The sequence below is a fragment of the Bombus flavifrons genome, chromosome 2 (assembly GCF_040668555.2).
Source record: "Bombus flavifrons isolate JBK064 chromosome 2, iyBomFlav1_principal, whole genome shotgun sequence".
Taxonomy (NCBI): domain Eukaryota; kingdom Metazoa; phylum Arthropoda; class Insecta; order Hymenoptera; family Apidae; genus Bombus; species Bombus flavifrons.
In genome coordinates this window covers 14,492,517-14,512,652 of record NC_138443.1, presented here as the reverse complement: position 1 = coordinate 14,512,652, position 20,136 = coordinate 14,492,517, and the positions used below count along the sequence as shown (strand labels likewise).

General features: G+C 39.1%; 1 protein-coding gene across 5 annotated transcripts in view; it reads left to right on the top strand.

The window, feature by feature from the left end:
- Positions 1-20,136, top strand: part of LOC138190003 (neurotrimin) — a 493,943-nt gene that overhangs the window by 71,569 nt on the left and 402,238 nt on the right. Inside the window, exon 2 of one of the 5 annotated variants that reach the window (XM_069132409.1) lies at positions 5,568-5,695. The exons of the other annotated variants lie outside the window; for them this stretch is intronic. The gene's annotated coding sequence lies outside the window, so the exon portion shown is untranslated. The remainder of the gene's footprint in view (positions 1-5,567; positions 5,696-20,136) is intronic. 5 annotated transcript variants of the gene reach the window in all.

Sequence of the window (20,136 nt, the reverse complement as noted above, 5' to 3'; positions counted from 1 at the left end):
CCGCGACTTTGAACTTTCGTCCTGGCGTATCGTGTTCTACCATAATTTTTGGTATGTCTCGTACCACGAGATATCATATTTTATGGATGTACGTGTATCACAGCAATTGTAACAAGTATAAACACGCGTTAAACATAATTTGATATTCGTGCAGTATTAAGAAAAGTAACATTGTTTGGTGCATTCTTTCTTCTTTATCTTCTTTCGAATCGAACGTCTGACTAATTTATACTCGCAGAAAGAACTTCTTCATTTTTGTTGAATGATGCATCACTTAAATATAGAACAGGTAGGTTAGAGCAAATATTGGACAATCGATCTGTCATTCAAATGTAAAATGGATGAGTTAGAGTAAGAAAGCATATCTGAAGTACAAAATATAGGATAATTGATGTAATGATTGATGGATTGGATAAATGAGTTAAAAGGTAAATAATGTATAATTTTAATATAGAAGAAATGTAGATAGGCAATTGTACAATTTGTAGACATTTTTATAGAAACCATAATAAAGTGCTAGAATACTTGTTGTACAGCTTCCTCGAACAAAATATGATATATTTCTGAAACCTTTAAATATTTTCAGCTATATTTATATACGTGTCCTGTCTGTAAAATGTGATCTTTATTGAAAGAGTGATTTGGTAGAAAACTACAATCAATATATCTTCAATAGAAAACAATGTTGATAGAGACATAGCTTTTTTCTTTTATCTAGCACTTTATTGTCTGTACTATCGTTCGTTCTGTTTTGTTCCGGCTATTAATTGTTTCTGTACACTATGGCTATTTGAAACATTCATCCTTTCTTTCTCGTTAAACATTGTTCTCGCATGTAGTTTACCGGCGCATCGCAAAACGTTTGATTAAAAGTACTAAGCTGTTGTAGTAGACGCTGTGAGTAAAGACATATTATTGATATTATTATATGAATAATTAGAAATGAAATAACGAACGGAGTACAAGTACGTGGTATTACGCTCCTCTAAATCCTCTGTTCTCAAATCCTATAGTTCTCACACAATTGGCCCTTTCTCCAAATGCGCACTGTGACCCATTTCGCGGAAGCACGTGTACTCTTGAAAGACGGTACAGAGTCCTTTGAAACTGACGCTAAGAATATTTCAACTTCTTGGCTAGTGCATTTGAAAAATTCTTTTTTTCTTTTCACATAATTATTACAAATCGTGTAAGTAAAAACTTTATGCTTCAAGTTGTTGTAATTTTTTATATAAAATTCACGCGAATTTAACGTGTATTGTGAATTTAATTGAATTGTCCGTGTCGCGTCATATTTTAATTTAATTCGTTTTGGAATTTAGAATATTTATATTTTTATGCCTTTCATGGATTTTTAGTATTCTCGAGTTTCATTTTTCGATCTCGGAACAGTCGACCAGAGCTACCCGTACAAGTTTAATTGTCTCAAATAGGCTGGATATTTTATGCTATCTAAGTGAAAAGTAGTTCAAATGAAATATACGTGGAAAATGGTTTTAAAATGTTCCATTAAGTGCTTCACTAAAAATAGCAGTTTCGTTTCAATTTTTCTGGTTTTGGCACTTTACAAAAATAGTGGTTTACGTATTGCACGAATACGAAGCTACAACATGTTTTTTAGTTAGTAGGGAAACAATGTTTGGCGAAAGTATAAGGGGAATCTTTAACAGAGCAAACTGAACAAAAGCTTCTACGGTATTTTCATTATATTTTATCTATAGTACGCACTGTTCCCGTTGTTGCATTTTGTATCCCGTTTGAATGATCATGGTTTCATGCTACAATTTTCATGTATTTCATTTTATGTAGTATCATATACATACACAGCATGCTGCTTTATTGAACTATGCGCATAACATGCTTTATCTTTTCAAATATTCAGCGCGTTCTTTAGGGAAACGTTGCAAAACCTGTCTGCTTTGCATCGTTTTCATCTTTATAGAATAAATTACTTAACGTAGCAAACATTGCGCTGTTTATGCAGTATACATTTGTAATACTACTGATGGAAACCAGAGTTGGTTCAAATTATTTAAAACATTTACGTTCTACGAGAAATTGAATATATTTGACTGATCGAACCTCCGCATCGGACTTCCACAGGTTGGTCAATCTTTAATTAAACGAATGTTTAATTTTGAAGAAACAGATGGTTCAAGTTCATGAATTGTCGTATTTTGGAAATGTAATTATGAAATAGAATATTCGTCAGGTCAATTCACCCACTGTATTCTAACAATAAGCAAACAACCGTTTAATGCTTCTATTTCCTCACCTTAGTTTTCGTGCTTACGTGCTTAATTATTAAACGTCTCTATAACGCAACCCGTGGCTTTACACATTTACCACGATATTTCTACGAGACACGAAACGAAACCAGTTTAGTAAAGGAACCCGACAGCGTCAATAATTCCGATGGATAATTCCTTCATCGATACATTGCTGTTAGACTATAATGTCAGTTCTCGTTTCGATGTAAGTGGGCACGAATCGAGAAAAACGCACACACGCTATAAATTGCACGACATATTGTACAAGGTATAAGCACGACGAAAATCTATAGTTTTGTTTAACAGCATGCTTTAATTATACATCTATTATGGTAGTAGCATCTTAGTCATTTTCGGATCCAGTAACATATTTACTGACAAATTCTAATAGACATGAGAGGGTTTCTTCCACAACGTATCATAGCTTTTTTCAATGTATGAACAATAAAATGGATGCTGCACGCTAGATGCGCAAGACGTGATTGATCGTTCCCATAATATCCTATTTACCATGCGATCTTGTTTAATATCCACCGTTCAAGATTCGATGGGTTCTTTGAAAAACGCATTATCATCGTATTCTTATAGTACGTAGCGTATCGCGTATATAAATAAATTTTAACGGTGTCGTCAAGATTCTTCGATATAAACAGCCATTTCGTTCGATTTCGCGTTACTTTCGGGTTACTGTGTGCATGTAAGGTGATTGTTTCCCAGAAATACGTTCGAGGGAAATATTTTATAGCGGCGGCTAAGGTTACGTGCAACGCGGCTCCTATGCACCATCGTCAGTCTTCCCATTGAGTTTTATGTAAGACAAAAGGTACTCATAGTGTTTGCACTTTACGTTTTCCTTGTTGGAATATTACGGCGGTAGCTTGTAATTGCTTGTTTAAACGGGAGAAATTGTGGCCACGTTGAACAACGGCAATTCAACTTGTTCCGGTACGAAACATTTGTCTTTCTCGAGTGTTGGATCAATTATTATCAATGTATGATGAAAGTTAAATTACCTGTTTGTTTGTAATATCGATACGTTGCTTATAACAAAGGCCAGTTTCTCCAGCGTAATTTTTACGCCAGTCACTGAGGAAATATGGTTTTCCTTATGTCTCTGATTGCACGTTCTCGTAATTCATTGCATTGTCAAAGGATTAAATACAAGTTTGCAATACTGAATTAAATTACTTTGGCATCTCTTAATTTTTATACAATACGTTTTTATTCAAGGATTAGAAAGAAAAACATAGAAGAAGGAATCTCTAGGAGATTCAAACGATTAAATGTTGAGTGGGAAAGATTTTGATCGTACTTAGGTTTTTTCTTACCAGCAAATGGGAAAGCAAAAGGTACTATTTTATAATCCATCTTCGCACATTTCTACCTTGAAAAACGTGATTTAAGTGGAGCGAGAAGCTTGTAACGAATTCCAATTATCACTTCTTTTTCTCTTTTCTTTTTTCCTTTTTTTTCGTACAATTTAAACTCGCAGGTTATAGAAGGGGCAGGTCGTAGTTGTCTGTCCATCCATCGTTGTGTGTTGGTAAATCCATTACCGCTGGTAAAAAGCGTTCGTGCTTCATCGTTCCTTTTTCGTCTGCGAAATTTCCCTCATCTTTCTACCTCAGAAGTAGAAGCCACGGTCGTTACGTCGTTCCGGAACTAATTCCCGTTTAATAAGTTTATCAGCCTGGTAAGGCACTCGCGAAAGTAGCGGCGTTTCGGTTCGCCCTTTCACCTTAGGCTCGTTGCTCTTTATTTATAGCGCGTTCTGAAATCTCGTAGCGGGTCAAGATGAGGCTTTCGAGCTCGCTAATTAAATGGAGCGCGATACCACAACATAGTTCCCCTTGCCTTTCCAAACATCCAACCTGCTTACCAGCTCTTTCTTCTCGCGCCACCTGAACAAAAGTTGCGAGTACAAATTGTATCTTTTTATCCTGGTAATTCATTTTTCTCACTCTCACACGTTGGCTGAAGCGATCGTTCGCGTTTTAAACGTGCAACGACAAACGGAGATGTCGAATAGGTGAAACGGCAACGAGAGAACAACGAAATCTAAAATCACAGAATAGACTCGCGCTTTCAGATTACTAGGCAACGATTAGGATTCAACGTCTGAGTCTGCAGTTTAGAGTGATTCAAATTACAGAACGAAAATGTCTAGGATCTGCATTTTTCTAGATTTTGCATCTACCATCGTCCTAGAGATTTTGCACCTTACATTTTGAAATTTCCAGTATCCGAAGTTTAATGTTCAGAGCTTGCGATCGGATTATGGGGCCTGATATATATCCAGGATGTTATGTTTTTTAATTATAGTTCCTGGATTATAGATTCCTGGATCTGGCTACACATAGGTTCTGGATTCATAAATCAATTAATCAATCGTGGCGTATTTCGCGGCATCAACGATTCCATAAACCAACGATACCCTGGATGGAACTCGTAAGTTCCAGAATCACTGTATTCAATATCCTTCGATCTGATAATGGGTCCCTAACAACTGGCCTTTACCGAAAACTTACGAGTAAAGATAGCAAGACTCTAAATTGTAATAAAAGACGCGAAACGTGACGGTATCTCGGCTTTGAGAAAAAAAGAAAAGGAAAAAGATTGGCAAGGGATGTATAATAAAAGGGGCGACGCGTTTAGCGTAAAATGAAGCTGAAAGCCCATGAATAATAATGCGACACGGAAGATACTTATCGCGGATTCTAAGTACATTCAAGGGATAAATGGCAGAAAGGCGTGCATAAAGCATTGTGAGATCTTCGGTATCGCGACAGCCACAACTTCTCATCCTCACATTCTGCTAGCGATATCCGCATAAAATGAAATCTTTCGTGGTTAATAATTTACCATCCGGAAAGAGGAAACGCGGAGGAAGCGTATGGACAGATGTAACCGGAACGGTGACTGAATCGTCGAATTTCAAAGCGAACAAGTTTATAACGCCGGCGGGCGGACATGGCGTTCCCCTTTTCCAGCAGATTGGAAAAAAGAGAGCAAGATTAGAGAGCCGAGTGCTTTCTTGGGTAAACTCCTGCTATCTTTCGACGCGCTTTGATCTACGAAGAGGCAGCGGACCGTTCTTGCTTCTTCTTGTTTACCGGACATCTTTGCTCGCAGGCCCGTTTCCTTTTCATTCGTCGTCGCTTGACCAGCTTCCAGCAAATGCATTACACGTTCCGCGAGACAGGTCCCTCGAGTGCTATTTTAATGTTTAGAAGGCTGTGGCTTATGTTTCGACCTCTTCCTAAGCGCTAATTGGTATCTCTTTTATTCTTGTTTCAGGTAAGTCGCTGAACTTGAAAGTAGATGAAATTCCATTGCTTAACTGGATCTAGCGAGTAAGCAACGACCGGATTAACATTACATTGTATCACTGTAGTCGTCCGAGATCAAAGTTGAAATGAAGCTTGGTAAGTCGTAAAGCCTTTATATCCCGAATTATGCCATTTTTTGTTTTTATATAAAATTTCTGATGCTTTTGATATCGTAAGATATTTAACATAATTTTCCTTCTCTTCCTAAAATATATACTATCGTTGCCTATAATAATTAATGTCGTGTCGAAACGGGTAACAGCGTGTCGCAGAAAATTTATTCACTGAATTCGACGTGTTACGTGAAACAATAAAAATTGATCGTCGATATAATTTATGAATAACCGATTCCCTGGATAACGAAAATTAGATAAAAACCGTGTCAAACTGTAGATTGATTCGATAGGTTAATTTGTTTCGTTACGGGCTGACGCAGCGAATTGAACACACGGAGTAAAATGAATTTTCCAAAGTTGAACGATCGTTCACCAGGCCTGGCAGCTGTAACGTTGAAAATTGAAACGGTTTTCTAAGTCTCACAAAGCCACTTGATAACTTGCTATTAATTACGCTACTTCAAAGTTGAATTTGTTCGCGCGCCATATCGGTAAGGACTCGAATTGCAAGATAGCAGTAAATACAGCGTAAAAGGACGAGGGTTCGGCATGCGCTTCGTAATACTTTAAGCTGTGTACTTCGTAAATTTATGCCAGTTTGCTAAGCCTACTATCGTATGCCAACTTGAATCTTCTGCGCAAATAGCGATCCTCGCCTAGTGTTATTTTATTTAAAGAACCACGTGTGTATCTTTCGGCTGAAGATCGGCTTTTGATGTTTCGGGCCTGCGTGTTATTAATTATATTCTGCGAGATGATGGTATTCGTGTTTTCTTTTAATCTTTCCGAATTATCTTGATAGATGATATCAGGCAGCGTATCACTGAAAAGAAGAAAATGTTACTCCAATAAAAAATATTAAAAGATATTCGCTTTCGTCTTAGTTACTTTATCGTTTTATCACGAAGTTCGTATTATTATGTAATCCCAGACTTTGTTGTTACAAAACGGTATATGTTTCTCAAATTAAAAAGTTTATTCGTCATTTCAATTTAGTATATAGTATGAAACATTTGTAATAACATTTTTATTAAGTCGTATTAATTTATCAATTGGAAATCGATTTATTGTAACGAATACGATACAAAGAAATAACAAATTACAATATTGTTTCGATAAGTACTAAAACACAGTAGTTACAAAGTTTCTTAATATTTCGTTCATTTTTCCATAACCTTTAACTTTTAGGATAAAAGCAAGTATTTCGATATCTATTTAATTGTAGATATGAGGATTAATAGAAGAAATGAAAATTAGTACACACCGAGGAGAATCGGAAAATACGAGTTGGCCAAATTTCCTTGACGATAAACGTAATTGAAATCCAGTAAAATTCGCAGCTGTCTTGTCAATTCGTTTAAATTTCCTGCCAAAAAGAAATTGGCTTCGTCCTAATTTATCGTAATTTGTGCTAATTTTAAATGTCGATGTCTGTAGCTAGAATAAATCCGTAGCTGCTGTTAATTAATTAATGTCAGTCAACGTTTAAATGGAAACTTCAACTTGGATTTCGTCAAACGTTAATTACGTGACACATATTCACCGTATTGTAGGGTATAGAAACAGCTCCTTCTCTATTTGTTGGTAAAATAAAAATAAATTCACCGGGAATAACTTATTTATTATTTTAATACAGCAACAACATTAACACAGCTATTCACCATAATACAACGGTACACTCACCAATGAACGCAAATATCATTGAAACACGGTCCAAGTTTCAACAAAATCATTCATCATGATATATAATTGCACGCCACCATTATATACCTTAACGTCGTGTTACATATTAATGCTCGCTCCATATCGCGTAATAAAAGAAAACGTTGGATCGTTGAGCGTGCCTCCATCAACGGCCAAAGTAAACCAATAATCCGGTTATCGTCGCGGAAGAAACACTTAAAAATCACCAACAAAATCATAGCGCAGTTTTTGCAACGCGAATATGCAGCACCAATAGTCCAGTTAGAGGGAAATATTCCGCGGCGATTTTGCACGTGAAAATCTGCATAAGTTGATGGTGGGTAATGAATACTTCCGTGTGCGTTGCGTTCTAGCTGGCACTAAGTCACGTTGAATATTAAGAAGGAATTTTCAACGAGCATGAGCACGATAAGAGAGCAGCGAGATTGTTTTTATGAAACCTAATATCTATATACGTGCATAGTTTTTGAGAACACGTTCGTCAAGAAAATATTACTTTCTGCTGGATGGATGAAAGAAAATGACGAGTTGGCTTTGTTGGGTCGAGTAGCAGGTATCGCCGAATCGCGTCTCTCGCAAGACAAGAGCAATCGATAAAAGCAGTGGGTCTGCAATTCAAATTTAGGGCCACGCTACTCGCTGCACGTGCACTGCAATATCTCCAATTACTGCCTTCGGTCGTTCAACTGTTGGCTTCTTTCTTCTACGGAAAAGATAGGATGTTTGAAAATAGGGAACAAGACAGGGAATTGTAGGTATATGGTAGATCGCGGAATAGTTGGTAAACTTCACGTTCTTTGAACGTAGGATGACTTGAATTTTAGCAATGGAATTTTTCTACGTTTCTGAACGTACTAACTTTCATCATCGAACAATTTCGTGGCCAGCGTGAAACAATCTTTTGTTATCAATCGTTGATAATAGAAATACATTTTTCTGGTGTTCTTGCGAGGAAGACGTAATTAGGTGTAGTTTTACTGAAAATAAATGCGTTTGGTGTTGAAGAAATTAACAACGTTGTAAAATACAATATTGCCCGTACGCATAGAACACGAAAGGACTAAATATGAAAATTTGTATAATATAGAAATCCCTTTTATCGCACTAAACATTAATCTTAGGTTCGTTGCTATCGAACCTACGACACATTAAATCGCAGGTAGTCGAGGAAAACATCTTGCTTAAGAAAAACTGTAAAATATTTTCGTTTTTAATGAGAATTTTAATGTAAAGAAACAAGCAAGGTTTCCTATCGATCTACGATCATCTACGACAAAGTCTACGAGAATTTGCGTAACTATGAATCATTGTTACTAATGTTCATACGCGATATGCATTTATTCAAAGCGTTATCGGACTGAAAGATCGCGTTTCAGATCGAAAGGCCTAATTTTCGAAGCCACGCCCATTAAACATTTCTCAGAAAGCATTATATATTTAATGCGTAGTCCCACTTTTTTTTTTTTTTTTTTTAACATTCTGCGTGTAGGTGTGCCGTTAAGGTATCGCGAAACGCACGCGTTTAATATTCGTGCGCGTGCGTTATGGGCGAGCATTAAATCCACGCGGTAATTTAGATCAAAGATAAAGACAAGGGACGATTGGGCAGAAGGCGAGCAACGACGTCGGAATTAAACGGTCAACGAAAAATGCTCGTTCTAAAAATAACGAAACCATTCTCAAACTGCTTTGTCATCGACGTAGACAACCAAGAAGCCTGTTCCATGAATCCTAATCTGAAATTTTTGGAGTTACGACGTCCGAAAGTGGTATCGCGTAGAGAAGGTAAATGGAAGTGTTGTTTACGATGCTTGTTTCCCTTGGTCAGCCATCAAATTGAAGTTCGTGGTGACGTTACTCTCGTCACAGAGACTTAAAACTTTATGTTCTACATTCTCAACGAGCAAATTGTAAATCTAAGACGTAGTTACGATATATTGTACTATTTACCATATGTGTTGCACGCATTTATTACATACCAATATCGTGGATCGTATTATCACCGGAAATATTTCTATCAGTTTAGAGGATCTCTCTTAGTCTAACTTATAATTAAAAGAATTAATGAGTCTGAAGCCTTTTAAGTTACGCTAGTTCTGTAAGATTGAGAATTAGAAGCGACAGTTGTATCACTGCATAGTATTTCCTATTCGAAACTCAATTTAATCAGGTTTAAATCAAATGTACTATCACGCGTAGCTACGATGATCATCGTTTCCCTTCGCTTGCGTAATCTTGCGACTGAAGAACACGTTGTTGGAAAGAACCAACCAGTATACATTACAAAAAGTAAAAGACTATTTTTAAATCGATCGAATCTTTTTTCTAGCCTCCTCTTGAAATTTTTCCTTAGGTTGATTTGAATATCTCGGTCCTTTTGTCACCTCCGACGCGTCACATTCTGACATAATGAAACCTCATGCTCACGGCGCACATTTCCCATCTACATCCATCGAATCTTTTTCGATGGCGTTGCCCTCGTATCGCCTGGCACCGTACTTTGCTTTTACGATCGTCCTTTCAAATCGTACGCTACAATCTTCTTCGTATCCTTCGGTTCGCATTTGAAAGAACAGACCAACTTATCTAACATGAGAAGTGGCTAGGCACGCGAAAGCGCTTGGCCAGCGGCTGACGAATCACGTGAGCGTTTGTTGGACGATAAAACAACGCGGCGAATGCATGTAAGCGAACATCTGTAAATTTGGTCGGTCCGGTTCCCGTGATATAGGAGGACCGGTTCCCACATCGGACATTAGACGCAATGTAATAGAGGTCTTGGCGAGTGTCCAGACGGTCAAACAGAGTTGGATAGGAGGGCCGTAGGGCTGGGATACTGCGCTAGCCAGCCTGCATATGTACGTATCTCGCACGCACGTGCACGTACGTGTACGAATGTGCGCAAGTAGCTGCCTAATACCGGAGGGTATATAGATACGAGCCACACAGGAGATCAACGGAGGATTCCCGAAGGAGTACGCGTTGTCGTCTCGACTAGGCAGCAGATCGAGCAGCAAAATCTTGGCCAGTTAGTCTCAGCTGTGCTCGGACGTGTCCAACGATGAATAACTCCTTCTACTTTGTCGAAACTTGGAAGACGTTCTGCTCTACTTTGCCCGACGTATTAAGGAGATAGACCGCCTGTCTCTAGTATACGTGTCTTCGTTACCGTCCGTGTCACGACTCGCATGACAAACGTGCTATTTCTCTACTTAGACACGGTTCACTGTTCGGAGAGGCGTTTTGCTGGTCGAGTTAATGATTTATAGTATACGGGATGCTGCGGGGCTATGGGTGGATCGAGTAGAGTGTGACAAAAGGAACGTTCTTTTTTTTTGTTTTGATCTGGTTTCTTTTAACGAAGCTCTCTAATGGCGTACATTTCACTTTTATCGTACGAAATAACGATGTGTGATATATACAGAAAACTACTGTATTAAAGCTTCAATAAAAAAAAAGAACAGGAACGAATGGATGCACGTTGGTTGATTTTCTAATTTCGATGCTAGTTGACAATTACTTGATTATCTCGATCAACGTATCTTCTGTTAAATGTAAAGTTTCGATCTTCATAGAAATAGCCGATAGCGCAGTGTCGTGACGATCGATATCTTGAAAAGAAAGTGGTCGACAGATACACGCATTTAGTATCGCAATTAACTGGGGAAAGAGAAACCAACGATTTAAAATTCATTGGCATATATCGAATTGAAAAATCGTTCCCCTGCAAAGCACGAGAAATGTGCATTATTATATTTCTTTCCTGTGATTTTCTATTAATGTACATCTATACCAATATATACCTACTTGCACTACCTTAAACACCCGCACGAATCATTGGAAAATCGACGAAACTACGTTTAGCTGCGCCTTACCCGATAAAAGGATTAGGAAAATAGAGGTGGATCCCGGCGAGCGCGAGGAGGGAATATCAAGTGTCGGCTAAGTGAACCATCGCGTCCAGGAAGCTGCGGTTTCAAGGTAGCTAGGAACTCGGGTCTAGCGGGAGGACGGGCACGAGCGTAGAAGTTATTTAATTTCCTCGTTGAAGCTGACTTGGCAACGGAGGAATGGCAGCCGATTCCCGAATTGCACGAGTTGGCCTACTGGCACGGCCGTGCTCGTCCTCCTTTCAAGCCTCTTCTGTTTTGTCCGAGTCCAACCAATCGAAATTCCAAGTGTTTTCGCCGTATTCGTTTGCGGAGCTCTTCAGCCTGGGGGAGATTTCTGATTTTCGGATGGCCCGGTGATTCGCAATAGCCGCCACGTCCTCCCCCTTCCCCAAGCTGGCGATCATTTTCGCCCGAGTTCGATGATTAATTGGAAAGTGTACCGTGCACTGTGCATGACACGGCACATTTATGCAATTTATACGCACGATGCTGCGTGCTTGTTTCTCGTGCCCTGGCCGCTGACATCGCGTTGACGTTAATAGTCCGCCGCTATTAATTCGTGATCAATATTGATAAGCAATTAAGCAATCTATTTGTCGTGCCAGTGATCGGTGTCCGTCGATTCTTTCTTTCCGCAACAAAACGCTTGGGAGGGTTTCAACCGATGGTATTTCCCCTGTGTCTAGTTTAACACTGGAAATGTCCAGTTTATTACGTTTATATTTCTCCTCGGTATAGGTTTGTCATGGTACTTTACGGATGATCGCTGATAGGATAGGTAATCCGTTATGTTGAATTTACGAGAAACTGCTTCTCTTCCTTTGAACGTTCAAATCTCGAGGATAATTATATTCGTTAGTGAAAATAGTAATCATTGTCGAGTCGTTGATGGATCAAAACGACGCGATTAGCAGACTATAAGATCGATGGTGACCAAGATTTTTTAACGTAGATAGTACTTTTCCTTTTAGAAGAACGTTTTGACATTATGAAAAAGTCGAAGGACATAAGATATCTGGAAAGAAGTATCAACAAGCTGAAGAGTTCGATAAAACTGAAATATTCGTAGCAATCAGACTGCGCAACTCTGAGTATAATCCATCGATCGCGAAAATCGCCTCGCGTGCTGCGAAAACAACGAACTGCGGGATACAGTGTCGATGAGGGAATCAAGCGAAAGATTAACATCCCGAGCCGAGACAAACTCGGGGATGAGAGAGTGGAATTTGGGTCAGCTGTACTAACACAGTTGCAGAGTAACATCGGCCGGTGGGACATCGATAACACTCGTCGTTGGGACGAGTCGATCGTCGATAGGTGGAGTGTGTACGCTGGCGCGAGATTTTCTAATATTTCTTCGGTATGGCCCCCGGGGTGTGAGTTACACGACGCGTAATTCACGGTACCGTCTAATAGCGTGCACCGCGGCCATTACGTTGGCCGATCGCATCGTCCAAATAACACGTTCCTGATCGATAAAACGACCGCGAGAGTGCGTGCGAATTCCACGGTGTAACATATTTTTCAGATAATTCCCGGTAAAACCGGTGACGATCGATTCTGCGTGGTCCCGTTCCATTTCCACTATTTTTCCCGCGATTACGACCGCGTAATGTGGTCGATTCACTGTGCATCGAATGAAAACACCGGTTTCGAAGTGTTCTTTCTCATTTTTCTTTTCCCTTTTTTTCACTCTACTCTCTCTCTCTCTCTCTCTTTTTTTATTTGCCAGTGCTGCTGTGCAAACGACGAACAAAGACGCCTTTAGAGAATCTACGAGTCATGTAATAAGGTCGATTAGCAATCGAACAAGAGAATAGAGCGAAGCGCGGAGATCGAAAGGCCTCTTCGCGCGCTCTCGTTATGGATTCTGCAGCCGGAAGAGTTTTCGTACGGATCAGAGACACATCGGCGAACGTTGGGAGATAACGACTTTAATATTCGGCTCATTAATTACTTCAAGCCGCGTAAAACGGCCCGTTAGGACATTCTTGCGTTCGACTCATAAATTATGCATGGTAGCCCGGGTAGTTAGCTAGGCGGTAAAGAACCAGAGGCTCTCGGTTGGCTTTTTCGTCACGCTCTCGTCGACCCCGTTATAATTCCCGAAAAAATCCGTGCATGCCTGCACACCCTCGCCTCGCATTTGCAGCTCAGGCCAAGCAGCGGCGGGCCACGTTTCTTTTTGCCAGCTGCTTTTCCCACTTTTTCCACTTTTTTTCTACAGGGAATAATTACGGGCCACTTTTATACGGAACGTAATGTTATTTTTTCAGGGAAGCAGCGAGCGCGCGTGCACGCGAGTGCACGTACGTTACTGTTGTTAACATTGGCGAGGCGCGTGTTGACATTGTGTTCTGCAAGCAAAGAGCATCGCATTTTGCCCGCTGTTTTTGGCGCAAATTAATGCACCCGGGACTGAAACATTTGAAACGCTGACTGAGAGGCAATATTTAATTTTTAAATATACGTCATCGCTATTTTATTGGCCGAGATTTTAATGGCGGTTAGGGAGACCCGAGGAACTCTGTTAAAGGCGTAAGGGAGTGTAGGTTACCGGTAATGAACGAGATGCAAATGAGATTGAATAATTACTGACAGGATCAGTTATTCTCTATCGTCTTGTCGTAGTAGTAAAATTATCGTTTATAGGATAGTGCAAGATTGCGGCGAATAGTTTATTAAATACAGAATATTTTACATTAAACACATTATAGGCTCAACGTAGATACGAATTATGTAATACTTGGAATTTGAGAAATAAAAGGGTAAGCTTATAACTTGTTATGCTAACAGATAGTCGATTGAATATATAATAATACATTTTGACGAACAAAAACTTACGCATAACAGGTTGATGTATAATTCAATATCTGCGTATACTCAAGTCTCTTATATTCGTTACCAAAGCCTCGATACTAATGTCAAACACGTGAGAATTGTTTGGATTCTTCGCCACTGTCGAAGAATTTAAAATATCCACGGAATGACCAGGTCAAAAGCCTCTTGTTCGTTTTATCCCAAGTATTCCATTCGTCTATCGTTTCCGTAATAAAGAGGACAAACGATATTTCCGTAAATGTCGACATAACGAATTCTCAATCAGAATGTCCTTAGTATACTTACTTTCGTTTTAATCAGAGAATATTATATTACGTACAATGTATTATATGCAAATATTACGTTATGTTCTTTTACTTTGAAAGTGCTCCGAACTTTTTCAATATATGTACGAACAGATTATTGTAAATCCTTGATTCAACAACACCTTATTGCTTCCCATTTTATTTTCAAAAGCACAATCACGTGCACGATCGTGAAGTACGTATTACTACGGATCTTCTAAGGCAGTGTATCTCGATACATGGAAGTTTCTATTCGGTTCAATAACGCTGTTACCCCGTGCTAGCGACAAATTCAACTCGATGGATTTGCGATGATCGAAAGAAAACAATAGGTCGATCATCGATGTGTTTTTCTTTCAATTCGACCACGATGAGGGCTTTCTCTCGAGACTCCGTTACAGATATTAATGCGAGGAAAGTATAGTTTCGACGGTAATATCGGCGGACCAGGGGGAAAAAAGTTTTCTAGGACGCGGGGAATCGAGACTGATACGACTTTTATATCTCGGTTTGTACCGGTGCTCTCAGCAACCTGACCATTATATCAAGCGAGGGTGAACGCGAGCTTTGTTAACGGCGAACAAACGTAAGTAACCTCGGCCACGATTGTGCGCTTCCTCGTGAAAGATTGCCGATGAATTCACTTCGATTTTTCTTTTTTTTTCTTCTCCTCCTTTTTCTATTGAACGCACGTTCAATTACTTTGATGTTCCGTACTGCATTAAAAAGATAATCTTCCTTTTCTACAGTGTTTTCTAATTTTTGTAGATGAGCGGTACAGTTACTATTAGGAAAATGAAACGATAATATAACGCACACACAAATGAATCGAAAATGCAAGATATAACTATGTACGTAAGGTAATTGGTGCGAGGGGACAGGAATATTTCGGAATTTACCGCCTGTCATTTTACCAATTCGAAGTCCAATTTATCGAATCTAATTTGTATATCGCCAAACGTATAATGAATATTATGTTTGTTTAATCACTTAATGCACATATCGCTGGCGACGCACATACTATACTCATTTATTCGATTCTCGTGATCTCAATCTACATCTTATACATTAGAATATCTATATATAAGAAACACGTGAAACGTTAATTTACGTTGTTCTTTTTTATTGTAAAAGGATCTAATCGTAAATTAGGGGAAAATTTGTATTAAGAGCTTGAGGGCGTAATTCTAGGTTTACTCCGTTAGAGCTTCATGTTTCGAGAAATTAAATGGTCCTTATAAATGATCCAAATAGATCTTCAAGCAATCGAAATAAATGCTTCGTTTCAAACCGAATAACTTTCATCTGCTTTTTCCATTTGCTTTTGTATACGACACGCAATGTGGAAAATTCGAAGACCGAACAGAGAATATAAAAAGGCGGGTTGTTCGATTCGCGTGGACGTTATCTCTACAACAGATTCCTACGATTGTATTTTTCATGTTAGCCGGCTTGATTATTTCTCCTAACTGCCTCCAATTTTCCCTATGATCCCTTAACGGTGTTCGTAGGAGATCTCTCGTCGCATGCCACGTTTTCACTTCCCCTGAAACGTACCTCCTATCTGAAACGTGTAATGCTGCTGTTTTTCCGCCTAGGAGCTGGTTATATTCCTTGCTAGGGCTGGTCAACAGCCCCATTCGAAGAAAGAGAGGTACAGGAAGGAAAGGCTATTTCCTTCCTGATGCAGGGGGTGTTTCTGAACGATTTGTTGCGCCCTACGATGACGGGGTCGAAGGAGAATGAGTCGGGCGAATTTCAGAGAGTGCCATCTTAGGGAAACTCTTGAACGAGTCGATTCACTCGCTCGTGACAAGCAGATTAATCGACGAAAATGTGTAAAGTTAATCTCATTACACAATCGGCGAACGTGACGCGTCCCTTTGAGTTCGGATTATTGTTGCATTTTGATTTATTACCTCAAGCACCTTTCTTCAATTTTTATATTTCAACTCTTACTCTTCGTATACTACTCTTCGTATAATACGATACAATGTTTAAAAGATGTTTGATGTAACATTTACAAGAACGATTGCTCGAGCGTGTTTTAGTGCTCGGAAATTACAATTGGATCGAGAATGACGGAAAGAGCGCAAGCAGAATTAACGAAATTCCAGAATACCCATATATTTCGTTGACTCTGTAACGATCGTTTTTATTCTCGTCGAATCAAGGCAAACTCGAGGTCTTATTGCGCTATATCCCGGAATGTGATCGCATTAGGAGTTCAATTAAAGGCAATCGGCGATACTTAGCGAGCAGTGTATTAGTCGACGCCTGCAGCGGCACGCAATATCGTATCTGGTATATGCATCGAAGTGTGTACGCTGTACAAATGCTGACCTGAGCAAATCTTGCCAAACACAAAATTCTCGCAGCAGTTGCTTCGTCACGCGACACATTTTCGCCTCGTAGTCAACGAATTAGCCGCGAATATCTCACTGAGCAGAAAATATTTATTCTTCTTCCTGAAGTATTCGTCACACGTGTATATACATGTACATACGTATGTATATGTCGGGTTAACATTAGAATCTAGGGCGCGTAACAATTCTTCGTTTGGATTAGCCATCGTTTTACGAAGCAGAGATTATATTTACAAGACTTTTACAAAGTATAATGAATATTGAGTTTAACGAATAATAAGTTTAACGATTAATAAGATTAACGAATAATAAGTTTAACGAATGATGAGTTTAATGAACGCTATTAACAATGTTCTTGGGTTCAAACGAATCCACGGTCAACGGGACAACTGTTTACTATGCGTAAAATAATTTTAGGCACAAAATACGATTGCTGAGACGCTCGGTATAAACTGCTCGATGTGTCACTCTCCAAGATGATCGCATAAATAATAAATTGATGGAAATTTTCCTCGCTGTACGATTGCATTTGTTTGTTATATACTCGTTGGAAGCATCGAGAAAGTTCCAATCGCCGTTGCTAAGCAGTTTCTGCCTGGAGTTTAATTATTAATACAACGTGTGTCCCATTATATTGACACCTCCGAGGTACAATCCTATGTGGCTAGGCCCGTTCTTGAGGTCGTATGCCGCCACAACCACATTTCTAGGGAGAACCATACAACTACTCCACACCTCCGTCAGGCAAAACGTCCATCCCGTGACCGTGGCTACGTTCGGTAGCCAGTTGTCACCTCGAGCCCAATCTCGCTATCACAAATCTCGGGAAAACATAATCAGATCGTATCACAACAACTACTTCTAAGTTCTATTATTTAAGTACAGCTATAATAAATAGTTCAGACCAAAGTATTGGGGATCTTCCCAAAATTCCAAAAGAAAAGCCCGATGTCCCTACATCTCCGACATATATATATATATATATATATATATATATATATATATATATATATATATATATATATAGGTCAATCGCGAAGATAAAATCAATGATAAAAAATGTGTTCCAAGTTTTTACACAAACCGTACGAGGAGAATGTCGTCGAACAAATTGTCGATTGGCTGCCATAACTTATATTCTCGTAACACATCGCTATAAAACGACTGAATCGATGCGCTGGAAACGATAGTTTCCTCCGATCGAACGAAGACCCTATCGTAGGATATAAGTTTCTTTTATTAGTTGCTACGTTGCTTATTGACTGTCAGTCTTATTTACGAACCGGTCAGCGATGGATTTATGGGAATGAGAGAGAATTGTGTGAAAATTTGTGTGAATTTGTGGGATAAATTAATCCTAGTTTTTACATTATCGTAACTTGGTGTTTGCCTATCCGAATTATCATTTTAAAAGACTATCCAAGGTGATTAGGATTGTGAAGAAACGACGACTGTTGGTGGTTAACGAACGACTGAAACTCTATCGATACTCTGTTTTATTACAAACTCTCCTTCCACTGAGTCACTGTATTCTATGTTTCTATCTAAAACTTTGATTACTCTTCTGTGGAGATTCTTGAACTCCGACAACTGTAGTGCTTAAATTCTATCGAATTCTTTGTCTTGTTCAATTTTTAAGATCTGTTTGCAATGTCGAATCTCTCTCTCTCTCTCTCTCTCTCTCTCTCTCTCTCTCTCTCTCAATATCTGATGAAACATAGTATATGGCAAAATGTATATTATGCACGTGATATTTCTAAGAGCGCGGTATGAAAATTGACGGAGCGAGGACAATTACGAGCTTATCGTGAAACAGTCGGATTTTAATAGAACGAAGAGTCGTATCGAGACTCGTCCTGTGACTATATCATTACTACTCCATTATTAAATATAGTTTTTATTATTTCATTTTACGTTCCACGAACAACAAAGATCTCCACGCAACTCGACATTTTCCCTACAAAAATTATCGATATTCTAAAAGACGACGTCGTTCTTTAACTAGTGGATTATGGCAGACGCGACTCGATGAGTCTTCTGTTTTTTAACCCTTTCGCTTCGAGCGCCACTTATAGGCGGCATCCACGAGATGACTCCTGAGTCCGGCATCCCATATATTCGGCATCCAAATGATGCATATACAAGTGCTATCTGTAGTCAATAATATATTTTTTCGTTATCAGCAGAACATTTTCTGTTAATTTTATTAATCACTTCTTAAAGTTACTCATTGTTGAAGCAACATCAAAACGTTTCACGCAATATATTTCAAACATCCAAACGATCGTATACTGTTTCATGCTAAAGAATCTATTAAATCCATTGACAGTGAAACGATATTTCATATACGGTTCTTACAAGAATTATTGTTATTTAAGACTTAGGAAAGCATATATACAGCAACCACGCACACTCTGCGTATTTCTGGCACGCGTTTCCGTTCAATGACAGTACTTCGGCGGACTGGACTGCCAAAGCGAAAGAATTAATCATCAAGACACTACAAAGTCCTGGATCTCCTGTACATATATCGTACATCTCTGTAGGATTAATCGGGACAAATATTAAGCGAAGTATTGTGCCCCGGCATCTACCTGTGCGGGATCAAGTGTAGCAGTTTTGAAATTTCTGACTGAATATTATCTAAAAGTAATTAGAATAGCGTGGAAGAAAGAGCTTGCAAAATAGTGTCAAAAGTATTATGGTAACGCGAGCAGCGAAAGGAAGAGGAAGAATAGGACACTATCTTCTCAGAGTGCCGGAGACACTATAGAAGCATAAAGGCGGGCATCTCTTTCATGGCCAGCTACGGTTTCATGGAAAAGGCAGCCTTTTCTCTTCGTGTACCATTGTGACAGCATTCAGATGGTCAAACAACGGACGATTAAGATACGTACGACTTCGTCGCCTTACATTGCGAAATTTAGAAAATCGTCCGAATTGCTCTCGCTTAGTCGTCGTTACAGTAAACGTCTACGATACCTAATTGTCATGGAATCCTCGAAACCATCAAGGTATTAGCTAAAATCTTTAGGAATAAAGACAGACTAGTTTAAATTTGTGAGATCCGCTTGAATGAAGTGTCTCGAGTGCAACGGAGACAATAATAAATAAATAAGGATATAATTCGCTTGGCTCGTAAGTCCACCTGGTACCAGGATCTTCATGTTATCGTAGCATGTCTGATGTCATAATCTTTGAAGGCACGAGATCACCAAGGACTAAAATTCTCTGAGATCTATAGGATCTATTAGCCCAGTACGTGTTACCGGAATGGCCGCAAGAGAGTACAGGTGACAAGCGCATCGTATTGCGCGGGATACTGAAATATTC